The 15,237-nt window shown below is 40.5% G+C and overlaps 1 long non-coding RNA gene and 1 pseudogene across 1 annotated transcript; both read left to right on the plus strand.

The window, feature by feature from the left end:
• Positions 1–689: 689 nt before the first annotated feature.
• LOC137242248 (uncharacterized) lies at positions 690–10,145 on the plus strand. The gene is made up of 3 exons (XR_010950149.1): positions 690–2,198; positions 7,128–7,439; positions 7,493–10,145. It is a non-coding gene; the product is annotated as an uncharacterized lncRNA (long non-coding RNA).
• A 3,342-nt stretch (positions 10,146–13,487) lies between these two features.
• On the plus strand, positions 13,488–14,091 carry LOC137242249 (vesicle transport through interaction with t-SNAREs homolog 1A-like; annotated as a pseudogene).
• The last annotated feature ends 1,146 nt before the right edge of the window (positions 14,092–15,237 follow it).

Genomic DNA, 15,237 nt, shown 5'->3' on the forward strand with positions numbered 1-15,237 from the left:
CCTAAAAAATAAACTCAATACAGTAAAAAAATAACATAACATACATAAATTTTTTAACTCACATTGTCAGTTTTATTTCATATAAAATAAGATTTTAAATGAAATGTTAGATTTCATTGTTTGATTTGCTTACATTAACTTTTTCTAAATATGTACATTTTAAGAGCTTGAATCAGCCAAGGAAACCCTTCCGTGCTTTTTGGTCTGCGAATATGGAAATTACCGATTCAAAACTAATGCTGCGAGCAAGGCTGGACTCCAACGCCAATGTTCCAAGGCTTGTCAAGCGATTTTGGCTCATAGTAGAACGTAAAAAATTTTTCACGCGAGACAATAGACTAAAAGAACGCTCCCCTTCAGCCACACTGACTGGAAGTGTGCAAAATATTCTTAATGCTATGCAGATGTTAGGAAATAATACTTCTATCTTCAAGTCATGAAATTTGTTCAGAAGTTGAAATTGTGGCAGCGAATCACATCCCAAATTTGCTAAGTGGATGACTTTGCTTACATAGGTTATCCACGGCATACTTGTTGTTGTTGCTGTACGATAAGGTTGCTCCCCGAAGGCTTTGGGGAGTGTTATCGATGTGATGGTCCTTTGCCGGATAGAGATCCGGTACGCTGCGGTACCACAGCACCATTAAGGTGCTAGCCCGACAATCTCGGGAACGATTTATATGGCCACATTAAACCTTCAGGCCATCCCCTCCCTCCCCACCCCCAAGTTCCATGAGGAGCTTGGGGTTGCCAGAGCCTCGCCTGTTAGTGAAACAGGATTCGCCGCGGATAGGTGAGGTTGACAATTGGGTTTTGAGAAGCTATATATTGCGCTGGCAACCTGAAGGGTTCCGCTACAAAGCCTGAATCTGGTATTTTAGTCGCTTCTTACGACAGGCATACCTACCGCGGGTATATTAAGACCTCCTAACCCGCTGGGGTTCCACGGCATACTCATATGTTTGCACAAATTTACGCTTCGCAAAACAAGTCAAGTGTACTAATTTTTTCAAATTAACGCTCTAGTTTATTATCCACGGCCCTGTCAAAGGGTGATATGAAATAAAAATCCCACCTACTTTTACTGTTAGTGTGGGTATTATGTTCATTTTTTATTTCATTTTGTTGATGCTTGGACTAGCTGACCATTCTCGCTTGCGGCGCGAAATTCTTTTCTTTTAAATATTTTGGTTTTTCCAATAATTTTATGTGTATATATACTCGTGTATTCTACCTGCTACTGACTGACCTAACTACTATTACTGACTGACCACAGTCCTACGACCATACATACGCATGCGAGTTACGTACCCTTCGAGCCGTACCTGTAATCATTATCAGTCTTAGCATAGCAATAGTCATGTACATATATTCTAGCATAGGTATGAAATAGGTTGTCGTAAAAATATGGATATAAATAGAAACAGCCATATGTAAACATCTATGTATAATAAAAGACTCTCAAAATTGGTTCGTCTTGGTAGATATGTACAATAGAAAATGCTTGTTATATATACCTTTTATGAATGACCTAGCGGTGCCTAGACAAAAATTATACTTTTAGCAAGCAAGAAATTAAATTGTAAAATTCATTGTTAAACTGGTCATTGACAAATAAAGTAATTAATTTACTCTTAAAAAGTGTGTTTTCAATGATCTAACTGGCGCAGTCTACATCGAACCACGCACGGCTTACTGTAAACTGAAGTTTAACTGCAGAAGTACTAAAGTACAGTAATTATAGACATTTTTTGAAGAAAGTGAATAATTTATAGTGATAAATTTAATAAAAAATTCTGTGCTATATGCCAAACACACACATGGATTTGACAAAAACCGAGACCATCATATAACAAAAAATCGAATGAAAGAGTTGCAACAAAGGATCGCCAAGTTTGAGCAGGTTATTGAAGTTCAAAATCAGCAATTACACAATGGTGCAGTGGTGCAGCATTTGCAACAACAGGCTGCACAGCGCCAGGAACAAATACCAGTTCAACAAAACCAAAACGACAGAATAGACATGAGCATAAGTAAAATATTAGACCAGTTTCGACATCTGCGACCATTTTCGGACAATGAGTCGTTCAGTCTTATATCTTTCATTAAGGCAGTTGAATGTACAATGGTGCTTTGCAATGGAAATCAAGCAGCACTAAACTTTGGACTGCAAATCATAGTGAATGAGAAGATAACAGGTAAAGCTGGTAGAAGTATTAGAGCTATCGAAGACAATCCAACATGGATCCGAATTAAAGATTGTCCAATTCATCCGTACATGTTATATATAGTCATTAGCCAGACATCTATAATATCTTCTTTAGCCTTGGCCTTTGAACAGTGCTTGCATTCCAAACTATATGGTATTCATGACATTGCATCAGCATTTCCATGGGTACTACCTTTTCGATGCTTAATAGAAAAGTCATAGCCTTGTAGTCGCTCGATCCACCGTGCCAATTGTCCTTCTGGATTACGGAACTGCAAGAGCCATTTTAACGCTGCGTGATCTGCCCTGACGCGGAATCGCTGCCCGTAGAGGTACTTGTGAAAATGTTTAATGCACTCTACCAATGCCAACAACTCCCTCCGTGTAACGCAATAGTTCCTCTCTGGTTTTCCAATTGATCGGCTGTAATATGCAACTACCTTCTCCTGTCCATTGACCAGTTGTGATAAAACGCCTCCTATAACATATCCACTCGCATCGGTATCTAGAATAAATGTTGCTCCTGGAATCGGATATGCCAACATTGGTGCAGTGCACAAACGCTCTTTCAATGTTTGGAAAGTCACTTCTTCAAAAGCTTTATTTTTTCTTGTAAGCTCGTGGAGGCTATGTGCTACGCTGGCAAAGTTTGGTACAAACCGGCGATAATATGTGCACAGCACAAGGAAACTTCTCAATTCATGCAGGTTCTGTGGTATTGGCCAATCCTTTACAGCATCTATCTTTTCAAGCGCAGTGCAGATGCCCTCTATCGTTACCTTATGATCCAAATAATTTACTTCCTTTTTAAACAGCGAACACTTTTTGGGACTTAGTTTCAGACCAGCGCCAGCTATTCTCTGGAAAACTTCCTCCAAGTTCCTAAGATGTTCATCAAAGTTATTGCCCAATACGATGATGTCGTCCAGGTACACCAAGCATGTTTTCCAATGTAGTCCTTTCAGTACCTGGTCCACGAGTCTCCCAAAAGTAGCTGGTGCCCTACAAAGTCCAAAAGGCATGACTGTAAATTGCCAAAGACCATCACCGACACTGAAGGCTGTTTTCTCTTTGTCTTCCTCCTTCACCTCCACTTGCCAGTAACCACTTTTCAAGTCCAGTGTGGAAAACCATTTCTACCAGAGAGCGAGTCCAGAGTGTCGTCAATTCTTGGCAATGGGTAGCTATCCTTTTTCGTGACGTCGTTCAACTTGCGGTAGTCCACGCAAAACCTCATTTTCCCATCCTTCATCTTCACAAGTACCACCGGTGAGTTCCATGGACTAGCTGATGGTTCGATGACGCCGCTGTCGCTCATTTCTTGTACGATTTGACTCACAACTTCCCGCTTCGCCAGTGGAAACTTCGAGGAGCTTGACGTATCGGCCTCGCGTCTCCAGTGTTAATTTGATGTTTCACAATATTGGTGCGGCCTGGTTTGGAACCATCCTGGCCAAATACGTTCGCGTACTTTACGAGCAGTTGTTTTGCCTTACTCTGATAGGCTTCCTCTATTCGCAGTTAATAACTACTTCAGCCTCTTGGCATCTTCCCAAAATAGCTCCTTTCGTCAGTTTGAGTGGTGACTTGAACTCATTGTGTACTCTTACCGGAATACATCCATCTTGTTTTGTCATAGCCAGGGTTTTTCCTACAAGTACATTCGGTGTTGATTTGTTTGCTGCTTCGACAACCCACAATTTGTTTGTCCCACAATCTCCATCAACCTTTGTCCAGATGACTGCTTCTGATTTTTGTGGTATTTGCTGACTATCTTCCACCAGCACTCGTTTACTGCTGTAGTCTCTCTTGTAGCCGAAATTAAGTGACACATCCATGTTCTTATATCGCATCGTCTTTCTTTGCATGTCGATCTTGTTGAGATGTAAAAATTATGCAACCGATTTAATTCGGAATAAAATATGCAATTCGTCAAATTGAAAAAAAAAACAGAAAAACGACATAAAGGGGGGGGCGCTAACACCTGATATACTCCTCGAACAAAAAAAAAACTTTTGTCGAAATATATTCTACGCTTTCGCGTGAACCTCGACACTTGTACTACAAGGTCATCAGTCGCTTGTTCCTTACACCTAAAAGCGCATCATTCGGCTATAAAAGATTTGTACTGCATGGGCACACATACGAGCGGTCCATCTAATTTTTGCGGGGAAGAAACCGGCCTGTCAGCCCAACGCGAACAGGAACACCCACCCCTGACACAGTCTCCTGCTTCACGAGTTACGCCGGGCAAAATTTTTCAACTATATCCGATGGAAAATTTGAAAAAATCAGTGAGTTTACGGGAAGTATAATTATGTCCTATCCATATGAGAATTTTACTTTGTGGTTAATTCATACTGTATTTCGCAGGTTGGCTAACTACGCTCATGTGCATAGGGCACACCTCCGGACGACTTGACCCTCCTCGTCGGAGATCCACCAACATGGCAAGAACCCTATTGCTTCAGGTCTTTGGCGTGCCAGGCGCGTAAACTAAGCCCAGAAAGAGTTTCTAGCAGGTACATATTATTTCCCAACGCTTTCGTTACCCTGCACTTAGTAAATTTTTTGCAAAACTTCTCGGTAATATTATTTTTGAAATCGCTTAGCACAAAATTACGTTTGTAGATTTCCTGTCCGGGTACGAATCGCACTTCGCGGATTCTTTTGTTGTACCATGTTGCAATCGTTTTATACGCGTTATGTAAATTCTTCTTAATCTTTTCCCTCATAATCCTCATTCGGTCACTATTGCTCAGCAATAGCGTTTCACTATCATTCAAGGCGCTCAGTTTTGTGGCCAAAGCATAGTCAGCGCCACTGGTAAACATGTTCATTCCAAACAGGGCGAAGTAGGGCGACACACCCGTGGCAGAATGTACGGCGTTTCGCAACGCGCATTCGATTTCCGGCAAGTACAAATCCCAATCCCGGTGGTCTGTTCTTAAATACGAGCGGATGGCAGCCAAAACCGATTGGTTTACCCTCTCCGCTGCATTTGACTGAGGAGAATAAAAGGCGGTTTTTAGGTGTTTAATGCGGTACGTTTGCACCATATGGGCAAATTGTTTTGACGTGAACTGCTTCCCATTGTCGGAATGTATTATTTCCGGTACGCCAAACTTGAAAAAGATTTTTTCTGTTAGAAATTTCACGACATTGGTTGCAGTTGCTTCACGCATTGCTTTTAAACAGGTAAATTTTGAAAAATGATCCACCACCACAAATATAAACGTATTCCCTTTCTTAGACCTGGGATACTTGCCTAAAAAATCTATATAAATTTTTTGAAAAGGTCTTTCAGTGATAACTTCTGATCCTATACCCGGTTTCAAGATGGCATTACTTGGCTTATTTTCTTTGCACACTTGGCAACCACGAACGAAGTTTCGGACTTGTACAACCATATTAGGCCAATAATACATACGCCGTAAACGATGCAATGTTTTCGTTATTCCCCCATGTGCAGCCGTGTCGGAAAAATTCGCATTTTCAATTAACGTCGATGTCAATGCCGCCGGTACCCATAACTTCCATTCAGACTCTTCTAACTCGACATCTGTTGCCAACATTTTCTTATATACAAAACCATCCTCTACTTTTAAATCCGGCAATCGTTCCTCATTTGCCTCGATTGTAACTATGAACCCTAAGTATTCCTCAGATTCGAACTCTAGAGTATCTATGCCCGGTATTAAAGATTGTGTTATGTCGTCGATACAACGAGATAACGTATCGGCAACTATATTTTCGGACCCTTTTCGATGTTCGATTTGGAAATTGAATGCTTGAAGATGCAGTGACCATCTCGCTAGTCTCCCGCTTAAATCATTAAGTGACATAAGCCATTTTAGACTTGCATGATCAGTCACTACGGTAAATGGCATAAGTTCAATATATGGACGAAATCTTTGCACTGCCATCACCGCCGCGAGACATTCATTTCCGGTTGTGGTATATTTACGTTGACAATCATTCAGTTTCTGAGAGAAGTACGCGATGGGGTTTTCCGCATTATCATCCGTCTTTTGATATAGCACCGCGCCAACACCATAGTCAGAGGCGTCACATTGGACCCGAAAACGCTTCGAAAAATCCGGATGTTTTAATCTAGGTGCGCTTGTAAGCGCTTTTTTCAAATTAATAAAGGCTTCAATAGCTTGAGGTGTCATTTCAAACTTGCTTGATTTTTTTAAGGTGTCTGTAAGTGGTGCAGACAACGTTGCAAAATCCTTTATGAATCGCCGGTACCACCCAGCTGTTCCAAGAAAACTCCTTACTTGTTTCTTTGTTTTTGGTAAGGGGATATTTAGAATAGCCTTCACCTTTTCGGGATCCGTCTTTAACATCCCACGGCCTACAATATAACCCAAATATGGTAATTCCTTGAAGCAAAACATTGATTTTTTTAACCCGATCGTTAACCCTGCTTCTTTTAAACACATAGCCACCTCTTCCAATATTTTCAGATGCGTATCGAAATCTGGAGCAATGATGAACAAATCATCAAGATATATAAAAACGTTTGACTTTAACCTCTGCGGTATGATGCGGTCCATTAGTCGACACAACCGTTGTGCCGCATTGCATAAGCCGAAGGGCATGACTGCAAATTGATACAAGGGACGCCCCGGGACTGTGAAAGCAGTGCACGGTTTGCTGCTTTCTTCCAGCTCTATTTGCCAGAAAGCGAATTTTAGATCCACGCTACTTATATAATGCGTATCATCGATGCGACTGGTTATGCCTTCCATATTTTGTAAGGGATATGCATCCTTGATGGTCAAAGCATTCAATTTCCTCGCATCTAGGGAAAATCTGTTTTTACCGGGTTTTCTAACTACCGTGGTTCTATTACTCCAGGGACTTTCGCTTTCTTCGATAACTCCTAATTCTAACATTTTGTCTATTTCAGAATACACTATGGCTTGCATTGCCGGAGACAACGGATAATGCCTATCTTTTACTGGCACGGCATCATCTACTAACTTAATGGTGTGTTTCTCCAGTGGAGTACGACCTAACCCGTCTTGTTCAAATGTCTTAAAGCTATTTTTGACTTGCTCTAATCTTTGCTGTTGCTCTGGCGTCAAATCGTGCAACAGGCGACGCTCGTGCCTATCTTCTTCTTTCACCATCTGCTGTTCTAGCCTAGATAGGTCAATTTCCTCACAACCTACAACGCTTGGAGCCAGCTCAAATGCGCGCCAAAAATCTATTCCTCCAGGTATGGACATAGATAAAAAGTTATAACGTTTACTAAATTTTTGTATTTCACAGGAATTTTGATTTTTCCCAACACCGTATGCGCTCCACGTCCGGCAGTAGTAACGGATGAAATAAATCGTTCTATTGGTAACCCTAATTCCTGTACTAACTCACGACCACCTCGACCCAAAATACTAACCGATGCCCCCGTGTCTAATAGTCCGCGTGTTTGAATCCCATTCAACTCTATATCCGCGTATACCCGCGGGTCACTTCTATCTGCCCTTTTTACTGCTGCCACAACTTCTCGACGAAGCAGCTTTCGTCGTCGAAAACGCTCCCTTGGCTTTTGTATCCTAACGATACCATACGACGACCTAGCAGCACACTATCGGCAAAAATTCGTTCTCGGGCTTCGCGGTATCTCCTCATGCGTTCCTCAAAAGAAAGGGTAACCGGTCGGTGTAGAATAGTTTTGTTGTTAGCCTTTGATTGTGATTGGCTTTCAAAAATAATTTTTGGTTTTATTCCGGGCTGTTCGTTCTGACATATTATATCTAAATCTAAAGTTGTGCTGGTTGACGCATCTGGTGTTGCGGGAACTGAACGGAGCGCGACACCCCCGCTGTCATCCATCGCGTTCCGATTGGCGTTTCCCGTCGGGTTACATACGGGACACTTGGGCGTGATGACCTCCGGCTTTCCACATTTAAAGCAGAAAATGCGCATATGCAATGACATGCAGTCGGTGAAAAGATGGCCCTCGAGTCCGCAATTCCAGCATGTGTTTTTCCAGCTTGTCTGATCGCGCGATGGTGGATGCTTCGTTACGCGTTGATAGCGGACCTCTTCCACAGAGACTTGACCCTCATCTCTGGGAGATTCCTGCTCATCCGTCGGTGTGGGCGTGATCTCATGAACCTGATAAGCACGAGGCGCGAATCCACTTTGCTGCAGACGGTCTCGTCGAGGGAAACATCTTTCCACCTCCTTACACTCCATCCTAAGCTGCTCGACAGAGTATACCGCGATGGGATAAACCATTTTTACCAACGATTCCCGCAAGTTTCCTTTCACTAGTCGAACCATTTCATACTCGGGTATGGGGTTCCTTAAACGAGATCGTAGTATGCCAATAGCATGGAAGTATTCATCGATACTTTCCCCGGGTTTCTGCTTACGTTCATTTATCTCCCTCATCAGTCCGAAATCTGTCAACTGGGAGGCGAACTGCCTTTGTAGTGCAAACTGCAAGGTTGGCCAGACTACATTTCGGTTCGTACGAATGTACAACCAGTACCACTCGCGTGCTTCGCCACCCAGAACACGATGAAAATCCCTTAAAATATCTCCCCATGAACAACCGTACTTCTCCTTTAAATATTCCAATCTAAACAAAAAATCTTCAATGTTCATGGGATCTCGGAATCCTTGGAAACTAATTCCCCACTTTTCTATATTAAGTTCAGGTCTCATACCCGAATTTCTACCTTGATTTTCGATTGGGACGCTTTCCGAGTACGAATTGTGCCTCGCTGGTTGTGCTGTTTGGATGTGGCGCTGATGTACTTGCGCCGTGAACGCCGGCAAGTTACCCACTGCAGGCCTCATAGGGTTACGGGTGTTTCTGTTGACATCTCTAATTACATTGTTATTGCCGTTGCTATTGACATTTTCACTGACAAGTTCATTTTGAGGAATCGACCGCCTCCACTCCATGGACTCACTGCTAGTATTGTGCCTCCTTCGCTTGTATGGAACACGCGTTCTATTTTCTCCACCTCCAGCTCCCATCTCACCGTTTGAGCTTCGCAAACCATTCATTATTTCCTGCATATTTGTTCTCATTTCACTTAAAAGGGCCTCTTTCGCTTCACCCATCATTTCTTTGATCATAGGCGCTATTTCGTCTCGTATCTGATGAGTTTTAGGTCGCTGAGCTATGGCCTGATTAGAAAAATTGTGGAATGGTGGAGGGCGCGGGAAAGATACCGAGGGCGGCCGTAAAAGCACGGACTGCGTTACCTGTGCACCTGTGTTCTGCTTGGGCAACGTCCCTGTTTTCCCGCCTGCCGTAGGTGTCGCGCTACTGGCATCATCTTTCTCAATGTTTTCTCCCGTTTTGTCACCACTACTCTTTGTCCCTCCAAACCGCTCCGATAAATCAATGAACGAGGCATCCTGGTCAACAGATGCGTTCACGTTTGGATCATTAGATGCCATGGCTGTAATCTCCTTTTTGCCTCTGGTGTTCAATGCAGGTGGTGTATTATTCATAAAAAAACTTAGTTTCCGTGTATCACCAAAAAAAATATAAATCAAAAACGCAATGTCTTTCGGACCCTTGTATTTTACACAAAACTCGTATAAGACCTGAAATACCTAGTATGTATGCATGTATGTTAAGCGCCAAATTGTTTTCAAATAAAATAAAATTCCAAATAAAAAAAATACTCTTATTGTAATTTCGAATATTTTACACCAAACTTCAAATATACTTGTGTAAAGCAAAACCGTATTGTAATTTCAAAACTCTAACAATGTGCTACTTTGCGGGAGTTCAGATGGCATGACTCCCGAAGAGGTTTTTCCAAACAGAGGGTTGGAGCATAGTTTATCGTTCCTTTATGAGTTCGTGTGTGGACTGATTATTTAATAATAAAAAAATAAAAATATGTATATCCAGAAAAAAGTTATGCTTCACAACCTTTGTATCTAAACGAGTGTTGCGGCCACTAACTACTCTATGTAAATATGTATGTATGTATGTATGCGTGGAACATCAAAATTTAAACTTTCAATTTCGGTCTCCATACATAGAAACTAAACTGATTTACATAGTTAATCAAAAAAGAAAACTGTAAAAAAAATTATACCAAAAAAATAAATTTGAAAATTATCTTTGCATTGTACTGTGGCGGTGCAGATAGATCACCCTAATGTTCGGTAACTATGTCACCGGTTGGCTATTGTTTGGGGATTGATGTGCTACCACCTAACGCCTTAGTGCAATTAAACTACAAAAAAAAACTTTATAAGTAAGCCACCTAAGCCGCACGGCTGACAGCGTTCATCAAACCCTTCTTCGATGAATGATTTGAATCAAAAAGGTTTAAATAAATTTTTAAAATAAAACGAAAAAGTTGAAAATGTTTCATTTTTTTTTTGTTTTTGAAACTTAAGCTGTATGGGCGCCAATTAAACACTTTTTTTTTTGTTTTTGTTTGTTGCGCTGATGTTACTTTATAATTCTATGTACCTTATACCTGCATATAACTATGCGAATATATGTACATTTCTTGTATTTTAGTTTGGCCGCCATATATATATGTCACGCAGACGTATTGTCTGGCTCCTTGGGGTCCCCGGACTAGCTCAGTATGAGGGGCAGTGGTCCTCAACCCTACCACCAAGGAGCCGTACGGACGCATATTTATTCCTCTCATCATCCATCCTATCAGCCTCACACACATCTCACCTTAGGAAGCCCGCCCTACCTTGGACCGCTCGTTTCATGTACCCTAACTTCCGCGGTCTCCCTCTAGCCATGCTCCGCCCCTCCACTTACCTCTCTATCACGCCATCTTCATCTCCCGTCCAAAAAGTGCTTAACTCCGCATTTTAACTTTTAACAACAAAATCAAAATATATTGAAATCATAAACAGAATTATAATGAAGCATGATACAAAAACTTAATCTTATTATTTAGGCCAATATTTTCCTTTTATTTGTTGATGAAACGTCCTGCCGATCATTCAATAAAAAAAAACAACAAGAACATAAAAAAAATAAATTTTAAAATTTTACTATGTTAAGGGTAAGGGATCCTACCTAATCGCTCTCTTGGTTGGTTTTACCCCTACCTATGTATGTAGATATGTATGAAATTTTAAGAATTTCTCAAAAAAAAAGTGTTCGATATCAACGTTCCTTGCGGGCAGAATCGCTTATCATATAGAGGACAACGATACTATACACCTAACATAATCACAATAATTTTCTTAACAATTAATTTCAGCTTACCAAAAAATAAGAAATTTGGTCTCTCTAATGCGACTGCTTTACTCGCCTGCAGACACGCAGATAGCTAAACTATAATTAGCAAGTCCAACAACCTGCACACTATAAAACAAATATAAAAAGCTTTTGGTTCTTTACCATAACCTCATTAGGGTGTGTACAAAAAGGTACAAAAAAATCTTGATTGTTCTAAAAAGATATGTATCACAAAAAATTTAGGAAAAATTTTATAATTTTTTGATATATGCGTGTGTGCATGCGTGTACGCAACACAAAAAAAAAACGTAAAAACACAAAAAAAAACTAAAAACTACAAAAATTATATATGCATAAGGATATTGTAAATATACGTAAAATCCGAAACCAACTTCTTGGGTGATTTTGTGATGCTTCTTATTGGCCTTTGTGCCTTGTATTGGAGCCTCACGCGAAACCGGATAAGCGCAAAAATATTAATTTTCGATTTGGAGATTGGCTATTACAGCAAAACGGTATATGTCGAGAAATTCAAATTTTGATCTCTGTGTCGTAGGCACACCAGAAAACAAAATAGGGGCTCAGAAAGATTGTTAAAACAAAGATCGCTTTGGGTTTCTGGCAAAAATCACGAAGCCTACCTTTAACGGTATTCTCCTGCCTTAGTGCATTAAACAAAAATGTATATGTAACCACATATATATTTAAACGGGACGTCTTTCCTAGGTCCTCTAATTTGTTTTTGGGCTCATCGGGTGCATAAAAATTATGTAACTGGACATACGTATATATATAAAAAAGGTAAGTTAGAAATAACGACTTACGGCGAGTTTTTACTAGTCCCTCCACGCCAAAATTTCCGGGCACACTATAAAACAATAAGATTTTATCACAAAACCGACTAACTCAAAAAAATATTTATTTTGGGACTTACACGTCGCCGCACTGTTCGATTTACAACAACAACACTGTCGTCACTCCAGTCACTCTTCTCGAATCGCCACTAATTGTCTTCCCTATGACACACCGGATTAATTCAAAATGTCAGAATTTCGTAAATTAAGGTGACTACCTTCCTACGTGCGTATATATGTACGTACCGATATGTGCGCATATCAAAAATTTAAGCCAATTAAGGATCCCTATTTATTTCATTTAACTAATCTACCAGAGCTTTTAATTTAGCAAACAATTAAATTATTGAGCTATTAAATTACATGGACAATAAATTTTCAGGAGATTAAAAATTCAAATTTAAAAAAAAAAATCTATCATAAGCAGGACAATTAGAATCTACAGGCATCAAGATTTTAATTTTGGTTAAAATTATTTTGATTTTTGCGCAAAAATTTCGCTTAGAACCGCGACAAAACTATAAAAAAAATGTATGTACAAAAAAAAATTACCGATTACCCCCATTTAAGCAAAAGAAATTATTATAAAATTACTATTAGCCCTACATTTACCTCTATGTACCCATATATGTACATATATACATATGTACGCACATAATCCTACTTCACTAAGCTATCTAACCCTGCTAACCTTAAATCTGCTGCCCTGGAACTCTTATCCTCGTCTTCCTTGCCGGAACCTCCTTGTTTGCCGGAACCACAAAAATTTATATTTTAAATTTATTACTTTAAAAAACGCACAACGAAATTTTACCACAAGCACAAACTTTATTACACCGTGGCGCGGAGGCAGTCGTATGCCAGAACTTTAACACTTCAAACTGTCTTGATTTTAACCTGTGTCACCCCCTTTTATATCTTCTTTCTTCGCCCTACTCGCCTAACGTTAACCTCTCTATTCCTTATCCGCTAATCGTTTGGGGTTCCGGTATAGCAATTTTTTTGTTGCTGCAATCTGTCTCTATACAAGTCTTTATGCTACGTCCGGCAACCCTATCCAAAAGCTCTATCTTTTCGTTAAGTTCTGCTTGTTTTGTTGTCCGCCATCATTTTGACATGGGAACACGCAAGCAAAACAAACCAAGCAAAAAAAAAAATAATACCATCAATTAACCAAGGTTTTGCAAAATATAAATTAACAATCAAAATACGAAAAATGTTATTGCTCGAGCAATACGAACAGCAATATGCTGTACTAATTGCGGAAACTACTTCTGAAATTGCAGAGTTAAAGCAGTTAAAGGGTGTGGAACGCCGTAATCTTAGCGCTAAAATAAATGGCAGTCTTGCAGAAGCGCACGATCTTTTAGAACAAATGATTACCGCAGCGCTAAGGAAGCACAGCAGAAGCACCATATGACCATACTAGAGTTAAGTGGTGGTGGTGGCGGCAGTGATGTCGACTATTATGATGATGTTTCCATTGGTAACGATCAGTGACAACGTCTTTTGGATACTCTGGGCTTATGGAACGGACTGGTACGCGCTTAACCGATAGCTATCGTACTGCATTGGAAACTGAGGCGCTGGGTACGCAGGTGCTTAATGACCTGAGCCACCAACGTGCAGTATTACAAGGTGCACGATCACGTTTACGTGAAACTAATGCCGATTTGGGGCGTGCATCGCGCACATTGAATTCAACGATGTTGCGTGCGTTACGTGAAAAAGCGGTTTTATATGTTGTTGGCTTTTGTTTTGTGATTGCAGTGGGTGTAAGCCTCTATTTGACATTCTCATCTAGCTCTCCAACTTCTTAAAATTAAGAAATTACTATACTTTAGGCAATCTTTATGTAAGTATTTGTTATTGTTATTAATCCTAGTCTAGTCTATTGTGTATATCATTTCTTGGACATTCCTCTTCGGCTGCTCTATTGTTTTTTATTTATCCATATGTTGAGATGTAAAAATTATGCAACCGATTTAATTCGGAATAAAATATGCAATTCGTCAAATTGAAAAAAACACAGAAAAACGCTAACACCTGATATACTCCTCGAACAAAAAAAAAACTTTTGTCGAAATATATTCTACGCTTTCGCGTGAACCTCGACACTTGTACTACAATGTCATTGTTGCTTACACCTAAAAGCGCATCATTCGGCTATAAAAGATTTGTACTGCATGGGCACACATACGAGCGGTCCATCTAATTTTTGCGGGGAAGAAACCGGCCTGTCAGCCCAACGCGAACAGGAACACCCACCCCTGACACAGTCTCCTGCTTCACGAGTTACGCCGGGCAAAATTTTTCAACTATATCCGATGGAAAATTTGAAAAACTCAGTGAGTTTACGGGAAGTATAATTATGTCCTATCCATATGAGAATTTTACTTTGTGGTTAATTCATACTGTATTTCGCAGGTTGGCTAACTACGCTCATGTCCATAGGGCACACCTCCGGACGACTTGACCCTCCTCGCCGGAGATCCACCAACATGGCAAGAACCCTATTGCTTCAGGTCTTTGGCGTGCCAGGCGCCTAAACTAAGCCCAGAAAGAGTTTCTAGCAGGTACATATTATTTCCCAACGCTTTCGTTACCCTGCACTTAGTAAATTTTTTGCAAAACTTCTCGGTAATATTATTTTTGAAATCGCTTAGCACAAAATTACGTTTGTAGATTTCCTGTCCGGGTACGAATCGCACTTCGCGGATTCTTTTGTTGTACCATGTTGCAATCGTTTTATACGCGTTATGTAAATTCTTCTTAATCTTTTCCCTCATAATCCTCATTCGGTCACTATTGCTCAGCAATAGCGCTTCACTATCATTCAAGGCGCTCAGTTTTCTGGCCAAAGCATAGTCAGCGCCACTGGTAAACATGTTCATTCCAAACAGGGCGAAGTAGGGCGATACACCCGTGGCAGAATGTACGGCGTTTCGCAACGCGCATTCGATTTC

This window comes from Eurosta solidaginis, chromosome 2 (genome assembly GCF_040869045.1).
Source record: "Eurosta solidaginis isolate ZX-2024a chromosome 2, ASM4086904v1, whole genome shotgun sequence".
NCBI lineage: Eukaryota > Metazoa > Arthropoda > Insecta > Diptera > Tephritidae > Eurosta > Eurosta solidaginis.